Source organism: Danio aesculapii, chromosome 2, assembly GCF_903798145.1.
Source record: "Danio aesculapii chromosome 2, fDanAes4.1, whole genome shotgun sequence".
Lineage (NCBI taxonomy): Eukaryota > Metazoa > Chordata > Actinopteri > Cypriniformes > Danionidae > Danio > Danio aesculapii.
In genome coordinates, this window is record NC_079436.1 from 57334473 (window position 1) to 57348778 (window position 14306).

General features: G+C 44.4%; 1 pseudogene; it reads left to right on the forward strand.

Moving 5' to 3' along the window:
• Positions 1-2223: 2223 nt before the first annotated feature.
• On the forward strand, positions 2224-8105 carry LOC130237525 (E3 ubiquitin/ISG15 ligase TRIM25-like; annotated as a pseudogene).
• The last annotated feature ends 6201 nt before the right edge of the window (positions 8106-14306 follow it).

A 14306-nucleotide genomic window follows, 5' to 3' on the forward strand; every position in this document is an offset into this window, starting at 1 on the left:
ATCAAATAGCAACAGGTGAGTAATGCATGCGCGCCAGTGCTGATTGTAAGAGGAACAGCTGAAGTAAACAACTGAGTATATCGAACCTGGCTCCTGACATCAGATACTGTAAAAAGCTCATTCCCAGCCACTAGACTTTTCTGACAGAGTATCTAAGTGTCATCGAGTGTCAGATGTGAAAGAATGTTGTTGGACTGCTATACAGGGGTTTTTACATTTCTTTTAAAGCTTGACAGTAAAACACAAAGGCCTTTATGAATGTATTAATACATATGCTTGTTTGCTGTGAAAAGTCTGAATAATGCCAAAAAATACTTAAATTTGAGCATCTCCTGTGCAGCCATATTGCTGTTGTAGATGGTGTATTCTGGTAAATTTTTGTACGCCTTGATTTCTAGCCCTTCCCCTTAGCCCTATGCTAAAGAGAATTGGGACACCCCTACCCCTTCATGTGAAGGCACAAAACAAAGGCTAAGGGGCAGAATTGGGATTGGGCCTAGGTCAACTGAACCTTGCCCAACAAGTTTGAGCCCCAAATCCTGATTTGTTTGACAAGTGTGAGCACATACCTTGCCTGAACACAGCTTGTTTAGCTGGCCATGGCCTGCTTGGAAGAGGTCTCAGACTGTATCAAGGCACAGGTTCCAGTCATCACCTGGCCAATACTATCCATACAGTAATGCATGAGTGGTGTAAACTTAGCTGTGGGGATGTTTTTAAGTGGAAAAACTGAACGACAAGTTCAAGAAAAAGGTAAATCCAGAAGAGTATAGTAAAGACAGGCTTCAGGAAAACATGAACAAAGTGACAGTTCATCTTGTAACAAGGCAATGACCCTAAACACACAGCAAAGGTAAGAAAGTAGTGTCTACAGGTCAACTCTGTGAATGTTCTTGAGAGGTCTAGCCAGAGCCCAGATCTGAACCCAACAGAACATCTCTGCAGAGATCTGAAAATGGCTGAGCACCCACCTGATATTGTTTATTATTGTTTTGGTTGTGGAGTCTGGTAAGTGTATCTGTGTCTTTGTATTGAGCATGTGGTCTAAGCTGTGCTCAAGCTGCAGATGCTCTCGTCTCTTGTCGCAGGCATGTGATCTCGGGTGGTTTTTGATCATATACTCTTGCTATTGTGTTCTGTTTGTGGCATGCTGTTGCATCTTGGTGTTTTGGTCAAGTTGGTTTCAGGTTTGGTTTGGTGCCGGGGCATCCACATAAGTGAGCATGTGGTTGGTGTCCTTTTACTTGTCATGTGCTTGTGTCTTGTGTTGGCGGTGAATGAAGCATGTGGCTCATGTGCACTTGCATCTGCATGCATTTGTATTTTGTTTTATGGGAACACAATAAATAAGTGTTTGCCGTGACCATGGGTTTCGTCCTTTTGGATGCAAGCTCATGGTTTTTGTCTCTTTGTGCCACATGCCCTCCTGTCTAGTCCCACTAATCTTGTTATCCTATTGATTCATTCATTTTCTTTTCGGTTTAGTCCCTTTATTAATCCGGGGTCACCACAGCAGAATGGACCGCCAACTTATCCAGCACGTTTTACGCAGCGGATGCCCTTCCAGCCGCAACCCATCTGTGGGAAACATCCACACACTCATTCACACTCATTCACTACGGACAATTTAGCCTACCCAATTTATCTGCACCGCATGTCTTTGGACTGTGGGGAAACCGAAGCACCCGGAGGAAACCCACGTGAATCCAGGGAGAACATGCAAACTTTACACAGAAACGCCAACTGACCCAGCTGAGGCTCGAACCAGCGACCTTCTTGCTGTGAGGCGACCACCTACTGCACCACTGCATCGCCCTGTTATCCTATTCATTCATTCATTTTCTTTTCAGCTTAGTCCCTTTATTAATCTGGGGTCGCCACAGCAGAATGAACTAGAATGAATATTGTTCACTTGTTTGTTTCTTGATTCGCTCTCCATTATCGCTTCTTCATGTTTGCAGTCTTTGCCAGATTGTCATTGTTGTTTTCCTGATGCCCCAGACTTGCCTTGCTTTGTTCAACCCCTCTCTGCCAGCTGGCAGTCCAGTCTAGTTTTATTATTTTGTTGATCTGTTTTCCCCTCTGGGTAGTTTTGTATCACTTGTCAATAAATAGTCATCCTTTGTCCCACACCACCCAACACTAGTGGAGCTGATGGAGGTTGTGCAGAAGAATGGCAGCTGAAGAGGCGTTTTAGACTCAAGTGCCATTTCAGAGCCCCACCTCTTTAAAAGAAGGAAATCTTGAGAGAATCTGAAAGCAATAATCAGTCATCAGTGCGTTGTGTCCATGTTTTAACTCTGTCTGTGAGTGTGAGCAGTAAAATGGCAGAATCCAGTGTTTCTGTGGCTCATCATGAGTTCAGCTGTGCGGTGTGTCTGGATCTACTAAAGGATCCAGTCTCCATTCCCTGTGGACACAGTTACTGTATGAGCTGCATCACAGACTGCTGGAATCAGGAGGATCAGAAGAGAGTCTACAGCTGCCCTCAGTGCAGACAGACCTTCAGCCCCAGACCCGCTTTAGCTAAAAACACCATGCTGGCTGAGGTGGTGGAGAAAACTGCAGAAGAGCAAAACTACAAGCTGCTGGTCCTGCTCAGAGTCCCGCTGCATCTGGAGATGTGGAGTGTGACGTCTGTACTGGAGCCAAAAACAGAGCCGTCAAGTCCTGTCTGGTGTGTCTGAACTCTTACTGTCAGACTCATTTTCAGCGCCATCAAGAGCTGAATCCAGGAAATCGACACAGAGTGACTGAAGCCACTCACAAATTGAAGGAGATGATCTGTCCTAAACATGAGAAACCCCTGGAGATCTTCTGCCGCACTGATCACTGCTGTATATGTTATCTGTGTATGGTGGATCAACACAAAAACCACAACACTGTTTCAGCAGCAGCAGAGAGGACTGAACAACAGGTAAGAACCTACTTAAGCCCATTAATAATAACTGTCCCTTTAAATATATCTGTCTACCAAACTCAGTTTCTGAAGGGCCACTGCCTTGAGTTTAGTTTCAAGTTAATGTACCTGATCCAGATAAACAAGTCTGAAAACCACAGGTATGTGAATGGAACTAAACCGGTTGGACTGTGACTGACGCAGGCAATCAAAGTGTTGGTGGTATAGTGCTGAGCATAGCTGCCTTCCAAGCAGCTGACCTGAGTTTGTATCCTGGTCAATGCAATGCCATTGGGAGCAGTCATGACTTAATGGTTAAACAGTTGGACTTGTGATTTAAAGGTCACAGGTTCGAGTCCTAGCACTGACAGGGATTGTAGCCCTCAATTTCACAAGGCTGAGTGTGTCCCTTGAGCAAGGAACTGATCCCTCAACTACTGACTCAGATTATCAGTAACTCTTATTTCAATAATTCCTGTCAAACCATGTCAACCATTCACAGTACACGAGCCTACCAATCCAGATCTAAGAGTTTCCTTTCCATCATTCGTACTGGCAAGATACAATTTTGCCAAGATACAAATGCTGCAAGAGATCTTTAGTGCCACCTACTGCCATGAAGCACCATTATATAATAATAACTGAGTCTCCTTACACTCTAACAACATTTTTCATCTATAGTCGCATTTTGCAATAAAAAATATGATCTTTCCAACATGACTGGAGCACTATAGATTATATTCTGTTTGTAATCCGAGTTGTGGCTCAACCAATCTGTTATATGAGATGTATATTGAGTGTAAAGTGTGAATCCTGCAGAGTCGGCTAAAGAACATCCAGAGCAGTTTCCAGCAGAGACTCCAGGGGAGACAGAAGGAACTGGAGAAGCTGAGAAAGACAGTGGAGTCTCACAAGGTGAGTTTGAGCAGAGGTCAAGTCAAGAACTTTATTTCTCATATGTACCTGCCTTTAAGTACAGAGGAATTCTTTTGTGCAAAGCCAATAAGAGCAGCTTGTAAAACAATACACATAAGATATAAAACCTACATCTACAAAACATACAGATACACACACACACACGTCTATATTGCACTTGAGTTCTTTTCAATTAGCTTGAAGTCAGTTTGATTCTTCCTATGAAAGTAGGCGATAAGTTGGCGGTTCATTTCGCTGTGGCGACCCTAGATTAATAAAGGGACTAAGCCAAAAAGAAAATGAATGAAGGAATGAATGAATGAATGAAGTTTGTTATTTCAAATATAGATTTTGTTCTTATTGGCTTTGTGGCTGCACATCAAGACAACGACAAGGTTTGTTTGAGCTCGGGTCGACCATGGCTCGTTATTACATGCATATAGTATTACGATGTAATCTCTCGGCTGTGTATTTAAAACATGGCGGTTCCTTAGTTTTCATTCTGGCTTGTTGCGCAAGCGAATGACATATCTCGGTAAACCAATAGCGTTCAGCTGCGTGTCTGGCTCCACTTAAAAGTACCCAAAGGGTGACCAAAAAGTGGTATGGTACGGTTCGCTTTTAGGTACCCTTTGACAGTGAAAATAGCCATAAAAGCGTACCGAACCGTACCACTCAGTGCAAACGGGCCATTAAAGAAGGTTAAGTTCATTTATTTATAGATCACAATTAAAAGCAGTCACAAGACCAAAGTGCTGTACGTAAGACAAGGTAAAAATAAAAAGACAGAATATAAAAACATAGAAATAAGGCAAGAGAAACGTCTGTGAAATGTAGCAGAAGAAACGACTATAAAAAACCTTAAAAAGCCAAGCTAAAAAAAGTGCATTTTAAGAAGTGATTTAAAAATAGATAATAATGGAGCCATTCTAATCTCAAGGGGCAAGGTGTTGCACAACAGAGGACCCGCCACAGAGAAAGCTCTGTCCCATACAGGTTTCAGTCTGGACTGAGGAACTAAAAGAAGATTCTGATCACTTGACCTAAGAGATCTTACGGGAGTGTAAAAATGAAGCAGCTCTGAGAGATAGGATGGGGCTAGTTTATGGAGGGATTTATACACCAGTAAAAGCACTTTAAAATCAATTCTGAATTGGATAGGCAGCCAATGAAGGCCTCTGAGAAGAGGGGTAATGTGGTCCTGTTTTCTGCTATTACAAATAAATCTAGCAGCAGCATTTTGGACCAACTGAAGACAAGAAATTTGGGATTTTAACATGCCACAGTTAAGTGCATTGCAGTAGTCTAACCGTGATGTAATAAAAGCCTGGACAGCCATCTCTAGTGTGGTGGGATTTAAAAAGGGTTTAACTTTAGACAGCAAACGTAGTTGATAAAAACTGGAGCCAATAACCGAACTGATCTGTTTGTCGAGTTTCAATGACTTATTGAGGATGACACCCAGATTGTGGACACGTGGGGATCTGAAGACAGATAAGCAGCCCAAATCTAGACAAGAGGCCTGAATGTTATCAGTAGGCCTGAAGACAATCACCTCTGTTTTATCTTAAAGGGCACATAGTTTACCCCTTTTTTATGATTTAATATTAATATTATGGATCTTCTGAGTGCGCCAGTTTAGATTCAGTTCAAAACACAATTCAGATTTTGATTATAATGTGTTAAAAAGTGTTATTTTGGGGGCGTGTACACGGGCAGCCATTTTAGGGGTGTGTTGCTTCACATGAAAATTAGTTTCGGCTTCCCGCCCAACATAACAGGGGGCGGGGCCATGAGCTCCCCCGCTCTGTGTTTAGCAACCGACAGGCAGACAGAGAGAAGCAACATGAGTGAGAGGACCAGCATTTAGCCGTACATGTACGACTCGGACACAGACCAAGCAGAGAGTACACAATCATTTGTGTCTTTGTATAGTTTTACAGCCAACAGTGTGCTAGTTTAAAGTTCCGAGCTTGTACACCGAGACTAATAACCACACACACTGAATTAACTTTGACTGAGGCACCAGAGCCACGACACGGCACACCAGACTCGCACATTCGGATGTTATTAAAAATTAAACTATTCAGATGGCGCTCTGTAGCGCGGCAGAAATATGAAGTGTCTCGAATTAGGGCTGGGCGCCACGGACAGTCGCCCACTTGAAGCACCGTTGTGTGTACCATGATAGAAACCTGTTTAGATTTCTAAAATGCATGCCGCTGCATGGCATGTCGCCGAGCGGCGTTTCTGGTGTGCGACCTGCAGGCAAGTTCGTTATTTTATTTCCAATGGAGGGACGCACACGTGAGGCAACGCGCTCGTACTTTCCAGCTGCACCTAGTTAAGATCACAGGGAGCTTCTGTGATCGAGAGAAATACAAACGGCTGAAGTTTAAGGTAGAAGCAATGAAAAGTACACATGATTGCAAACCCACCTACAAACAAACTAAGTTCAAACAATAATTCAGACTAGAGCGATCATGTGGTGAATCTTGTGTTGAGCCCAATGAGCCTTGCATCTAAAAATAGAGCTAGGTGTTCCTTTAGTGATATCGATTTGACTCACACGCTGAAAATGGCGGACGTGAATCAACAAACTGAGGATATGGTGATGAGCGCCTGTCAATCAATATTGGTGGGCGGGGGGACCGCACTCCTACGTCAAGTTGTGGTCAATCTAAAAAACCGCTCCAATTGGTGCACCGTTTTAGGTTGTTAAATTTAAAAAAAAAGGTCTGGGTGTTTATATCACCCCAATATGATGCTTTATACACTTACCTACACATATGTCTGTCCAAACAGCTTGAAAAGTAGATTTTTACCATAGGTGCCCTTGTGGGACAGCCAGATTTTGATCTCATCTAAGAGCGAGAGGGTCATTCCTCTTAATAGGTAAGTAAATCTGGGTGTCATCAGCATAAAAATGGAAAGACACCCCATGACTTCCTAGAATGGCCCCTAGCAGAGGAATATATAATGAAAAAAGTGAGGGAGCTAAGACTAACAAGGTACATGCGTGTGATCTCTAGGCAGCTTTGCAAGTTTGCCAGTGCACTGTCAGACCAGAAGCTAAAATTTCTGACTTGGACCGGCTCAGCTTCTAGCCTCCTGATGTAAATACACATAAGCAAACAAAACCCTTAGTGAGGTTTTGGTGCAGCGGTATATACATTTTTAAATGTTGCTGTAACAGTGCTCAAGTGTGCGGTTTCCTCTGGTGGGAAAGTTCACAAACTGATACAGCTTGAGCATACTTTTACAGAGGTTACAGTGGTTTACATCTCCCACAGTGATGAAGGCACTGGCTGGGCATCCTCGTCTCCTCCTTGGATTGATGCTGTCTACATAAGCGCTAGATTTAACTGAACCAGCTTAGCATTGGAAGTGGATCTAAAACAGTACACTTTGGCTGATCAATCGTAGATGTAACAAAGTCTCGCATAATAGCTGAACAACAAAAACAATCTGCCTTTCAGAGCTCTGCAGCGTCGTACACCCAAAAAGCGCCGAAGAGGCGTCTCAGACTCCAATGCTTGTGTGTGTGTGTGTCTGACAGCGCTCTGCACAGGCCGCAGTGGACCACACTGAGAGGATCTTCACTCAGCTCATCTGCTGGATTGAGAGAAGCCGCTCGGAGCTCACGCAGATGATCAGAGATGGAGAAAAGACTGCAGTGAGTGGAGCTGAAGAACGACTGGAGCGACTGGAGCAGGAGATCAATGATCTGAGGAGGAGAAACGCTGAGCTGGAGCAGCTTTCACACACGAAGATCACATCCATTTCCTCCAGGTGACACACAGGACAGTGGAAGAGCATGTGGAGCAGAGATTGTGTTTGTGTGTCTCAGCTGCTGTTTCTGTTGTGTCTGTGTAGAGTTTCCAGTCTCTCTCTGTCCCTCCTGGATCTACAGACTCATCCAGCTTTATTAGCAGCTCGCAGCTCGCTTTTGATCAACTTGCTAAATCTGTGTCTCGTCTGAGAGATAAACTGCAGCAGTTCTGCACTGAGGAGATCAAAACCATATCTGAAAAAGGTAAGCTTTACATTTGTGTATCATAATAAATCATGTAGTGCACAGTGCTTATTAAATGATTATAACACTTGATATATGATTAAGCACTTGTTTGTCTCCACAGTGAGATTCATTAGCATCATTCCCTCTCCTGAACCACAGACCCGTGAGCAGTTCCTCCAGTGTAAGTCACTCTGATTATACCGTAATCAATTCTTTTTATCTTATTATATATCAACAGACAGAATAAACTGTGCTGATTTGCTCAAATCTTGATGTTTTAAATTGGCAGTGAAAGCCTTCAGTTATATAATCTGTTTGTTTCTTCTAGATGTGGATTTGTCTCTGTTTTACAGGACACTTGCTTATAGAAACCCTTCATAACATACTGATACTAACATCTGAACAACTTTAATTTCACAGGACCTTTAAATCTGCAGGAAACTAAACAGAAATGTGCTGATTTATGCTGCTGAATATTAAAGAGCCCATATTATAGATGAAATAGGGTCATATTTAGGTTGTAAGGGTCTCCAACAACAGTCTAATATGCATGCAAGGTCAAAGAACACTTTGATGGTCTTACAATCTGCATTTATTTTTACCTAATTATCCCAGCGACTCCCATATGATTCGTTCAGCGATTCATTTGTTCTCAAACCCGTCCTCAGCGCGAAGCTAATCTGCGCTGATTGGACCGATGACAGCCTGCTGCGATTGGTCGACACTGACAGGCTTCAGCACAAGACAGAGTGAAATGCCCAGCAGCTAATCAACAATATAAAAGTAGTCACAGTGCATACACGCTTCATAGTGTAAGGTGTGGATTTTGGCTGCCAGTGGGTGAATGTAAATACAGATGATGGACTTGAAAATACTGACGACTTTTATTGAGCAAAAACTCCAAGAACTGGCGAGGAGACCTCCTAGCTTGTCACACTCTACCTGCTCTTTTCTCTCACACACACACACCACACACACACACACACACACACAACCCTCCTCCCCCTTTTCTGATCCTCCTTTAACAAACGACCGATGAAGTCTTCTTTGTAAGCATGTCGTTTCCAGAAGCACTGCACAAGGTGGGCTATAATGCTGAGGTATTTTGCAAAACTAAACCTCAACCACTGACTCTTCACAGTTTCATCTTTGGGTAGAGACTGTCAATAATATCCATCTGAGCACAGCGTGACTTCATTCGACCGGCAGCATCTGTGTGTGTGTGTGTGGTGGTGTGCGTGTGCGTGTGTGGTGTGTGTTTGTTTTTATATCCTGGCGGGGACTTGGACCTGTTTGCACACCAAACCCGTGGGGACCTTTTGAGCGGTGGGGACCTGAATGTGGTCCCCACCGGCACAACCATTGAAACTGATAGAAAGGCCATTTTAACATAGGGGGCAGTGTTTTTCTGAATTTTCTCAAAAGTCCTTTTGGGGTTGGTTTCATCAGACATGAACTGTGTGGTGTGTAAAAAGTGTGTATGAGAGTGCGCCTTCAATGGTCAATATTGGAATAACTGTGTGTGCAGTTTTTGCGAGTGCGCCCTCTATGGTCAATATTGGAACAAACCGGATGTGCTGTTTTGAGAGTGCGCCCTCTATGGTCAATATTGGAACAACCGGATGTGCTGTTTTGAGAGTGCGCCCTCTATGGTCAATATTGGAACAACCATATGTACGTTATTGAGAGTGCACCCTCAATGGTCAGTATTAACTGAATAACACTATTAACTAATTATGATTAACACTGATTAATATAATTTGCAGAGACAAGCTAATTTTAATCATGCAATATTATTATTTAATTAAAAGAAATTGTAAAACTTGTTAAATGATTATGGACTTTTTCCAGAAGTGAGAAAGTAATGAAGTAAACAATGATTTTTACATACACATTTACATTAAATATTCCACTCTCATTAATAAGCACTGAAATTACATGAAGTTGATGAGCATAACCAAAATTATATGAATTTAGACAGATTTTTCTGTTTTTAATGACAAGGAAGGTGCACTATAATGTATTTTCCTATGTTATAAGAATATATTTTTAGTGAGAACAATGATCATTGATGCACAGTACTATTATTTGACAGACGCTGCTTGATATATGATGGAATGGTCCATTCTTCGGTTTGATCTAACGATAATAGCTTATTGTACAACTGCAAAGCACTGTATTTGAAGAAGGAACAACCTAAAAAAATGATTAAGATTTAGAAAAACACATTTCAGTGATGCGCAGAGACAGATAATTGTACTTACAAAAAAAAAAAAAAAAAAAAATATATATATATATATATATATATATATTATATATATATATATATTATATATATGAGTTTCTTAAAATAGATAACAGATGTGCACATTATCTGCACAGCTTTATCAATGTAATTAAATTTAAGTTTAAAACAATCATGGACCATTTTCATGGATCTATTGGAATATTTATCCTAAAACATGATATAGATATTAGATTATTATTAGCAATAAAAATCTGAGTTTTTACTGCATGGATAACTATGGGGCAGCCAGCTCCATCAAATTTTGCACTGCTTCCAGCTTTTGAGCAATGAGGTAGGTTTTGCTGTTATGTGTATCAACAAAACCCAAGTGATGTTCAAGCACTGGTCATTTTGGCCATTGACAATTTTGCATACTTTCAGGCTGTAGTTTATATTAAAATATGACCCATGTTATCAGTTCTTAATACAATGATGTGGATTTAGCCAAGTAATGCATGTTGCATAAGCGCCAACGCTCTTATGGTTATCAGCTGGAGTGCCAACAAGACTCAAGGGCACTCCAGTTTATATGTACACATTTACCAGCTACTCACCAACATCATGCTTTGCACCAATCCTATTACTCTCTACAGCTGATGACAATCTGGATTTGTCACGCACATATGTCTGCAGGTCATTATTGGCAGCCTCAGCCTCAGCTCTACGCCCAAGCATTCCTCAGCTCCGCTTCACGCCCAGGCCTGTCACGGCTTGGCTCCACACACATGCTCACCTCAGCCCCACACACATGCCTCGCACAGCACTGCTTCACGCCCAGGCCCACCTCAGCTCCGCTTAACACCAAGGCACGTCACGGCTCGGCTTCACACCCAGGCTTGTCTCAGCTCCACACACATGCCCGCCACAGCACCACTTCATGCCCAGGCCCGCCTCAGCTCTGCTCCATGCTCAGTCCTGCCTCAGCTCCGCTTCACACCTAGGCCCGCCTCAGCTCTGCTCTACGCTCATGCCTGCCTCAGCTCAACCTCAGCTCCATGCCCAGGCCTGCCTCAGCTCCACTTCACACCTAGGCCAGCCTCAGCTCTGCTGCACACCCATGCCTACCTCAGCTCAGCCTCAGCTCCACACCCAGACCTGCCTCAGCTCCACTTCACGCCCAGGCTCCACGCCCAGGCTCACTTCAGCTCCACACCCATGCCCGCCACAGCTCCGCTTCACGCCCAGTCCTCCCTCAGTTTCGCTTCACATCCAGGCCTGTCACGGCTCGGCTCCACACCCAGGCTCACCTCAGCTCCACCCCAACTTTGCTTCATGCCCAGGTCCGCCACAGCTCTGCTTCACGCCCAGGCCCTCCTCAGCTCCACGCCCAGGCTCGCCTCAGCTCCACTCCTAGGCCCGCCTCAGCTCAGCTTCAGCTCCAAGTCCATGCCTGCCTCAGCTCAGCATCAGTTGAATGCCTAGGCCCTCCTCAACTCTGTGCTCTGCTACACGCCAGGCCTGCCTCAGCTTCGCTTCACGCCCAGGACCACCTCGGCTCGGCTCCATGCCCAGGCCCGCCTCTGCTCAGCCCCATGCCCAGGCTTTCCTCAGCTCTACGCCCAGGCTCACCTCAGCTTCACCCCAAGGCCCGCCTCAGTTACGCTTCATGCCCAGCCCTTCCTCAGGTCCACGGCCAGGCCCTCCTCAGCTCCATGCCCAGGCTCGCCTCCTCCTCTGTGCTCTGCTACACTCCAGGCCCGCTTTCAGCTCCGCTTCACGCCCGGGACCACCTCAGCTCGGCTCCATGCCATGGCCCACCTCAGGCCCATGCCCAGGCCTGCCTCAGCTCAGCCCCATGTCCAGGCCCTCCTCAGCTCCACGCCCAGGCTCGCCTCAGCTCCACTCCTAGGCCCCGCCTAATAATTACATGAACATATGATCTCATACAGCCGTCCCCCCCACTTTTAAATGTCCCCTATGCCCCTGCCTCAGCTCCACACCCATGCCCGCCTCAGCTTCCCTCCACACCTAGGCCCGCCTCAGCTTCGCTCCACACACAGGCCGCGCCCAGCTCCGCTCCATGCCCAGGCCCACCTCAGGCCCATGCCCAGGCCTGCCTCAGCTCAGCCCCATGTCCATGCTCTCCTCAGCTCCAAGGCCAGGCCCTCCTCAGCTCCACGCCCAGGCTCGCCTCACGCTCCACTCCTAGGCCAGCCTCAGCTCAGCTTCAGCTCCACGCCCATGCCTGCCTCAGCTCAGCATCAGCTGCACGCCTAGGCCTTCCTCAGCTCTGTGCTCTGCTACACACCAGGCCCGCTTCAGCTTCGCTTCACCGCCCAGGACCACCTCAGCTCGGCTCCATGCCAGGCCCACCTCAGGCCCATGCCCAGGCCTGCCTCAGCTCAGCCCCATGTCCAGGCTCTCCTCAGCTCCAAGGCCAGGCCCTCCTCAGCTCCACGCCCAGGCTCGCCTCAGCTCCACTCCTAGGCAGCCCTCCGCTCAGCTTCAGCTCCACGCCCATGCCTGCCTCAGCTCAGCATCAGCTGCACGCCTAGGCCTTCCTCAGCTCTGTGCTCTGCTACACACCAGGCCCGCTTCGCTCCGCTTCACGCCCAGGACCACCTCAGCTCGGCTCCATGCCCTGGCCCACCTCAGGCCCATGCCCAGGCCTGCCTCAGCTCCAGGCCCCCAGTCCGGCCCGCCTTAGCACCATATGCCATGAAGAAGAAAGTATGCAGTAGAAAATAATTTATGTGGTTTTCTTGAACTCTACTTAATTTATACAACATTTCAGTATATATTTATTGACAATTATCAGCCCAAATATTCTGATTGTCTACTGCTATGCTGTATTTCTTCACAAAAAATAGTATCAAAGTAGAACAAAGCATCAGGGAAGGTGAAAGCTCTTGATGCCTAAATTGACAACATTTGCTCATTCTTTCTGATGATTAGTTAATCAAAGGCATATGGATATATAAAGAGCCTGACTTCAACTTACACTATTTTGCTATCAGTGTTTTATCCCCATGCCCCTTTCCTTAAATATTTTGATGGTTTTCTCAAATCTCTTTAAAAGTATTGTATTATGGCTGTATGACTGGGACATATTCTAAAATGCTTTACATGGCTTAATGTAGAAAAATGCTTAACATGTCTGCATCAGCATGTCTATGCATAATATGCTTTTATTAACAAGGTGAAGGCTACATTAAATCTTAATGCCATTAAAAAAAAATTTATATCATTGTCTAACTGCATTAAGCCAAATTAAGTGTTAAGAATGGCAGGTTCTAATTAGGCCTGATCTGCTTGTCTATACTGATTTATTCACAATAAATACAGTGCAAAATATTATTTTAGCAAAACTTAGGAATTAAATGATTAGTTCACTTTGAAATTAAAATTACACAAGTCTTTATTCACCCTCAAGACATCTTAGGTGAAACTGAACTTTAATTTACCAAAACCAACATATTAGTTAGATCACCTCTTTTCTGTTAAAAATTGAAATACTCAGCGAAATGCTCTCCCCGTTAGACTGTAGGCCTACATGACAACATGCCTGCAGTGAAATAATGTGAAACACTCTTAAGATCACTTAATGTGAAAACGTGCTTAAAGTACTAAGACCCAAATTCAGCATACACTAAATTACTATGTATTCGCAATGCAACTTCATAAACAGATAAGCCAACAAACCATTGATAAGACTAATGCAATGCCATGTTATGCAATGCCTGTTTCAGTTTTAAAATGGTCATTGTTCAGAATAAAGGCTACTCAAAGGTGTGGGAGAGTTTTGGTTTATGCTTCAGTAAATCAAAAATAAATCAAAAAATAAATATAGCCTAATTAACAAATTTTTATGCAAAATAATTATTTTTATTTTTTATTTCCATTGTTGAAAAAGGAATCATGGACACAAATGAACATTAATTTTTGTGTTTTGCATCAGACATAAATCAACTTAATGTTGGTCTAAACAAAACACTGACAATAGATGGTCAGAACAGAAAGCCTGATGAGTACAATGAAACAATCCCGATCAGTGTGTTAACCTGACTTCAGAAGTCCCCACCGCGACCACCCCTCCCCCACTGGATGATGCAATCGCGCGCGGCCGCGCGGCCGCCATTTTAGTTTCTAATTGAAGCGGTGCAGGTAGCGCAGAACACACTAACGCGAGCGCGACGCAACAGGACACATCATCAGAGATTTCATCGAGTGAAGAACGCATGATGGAG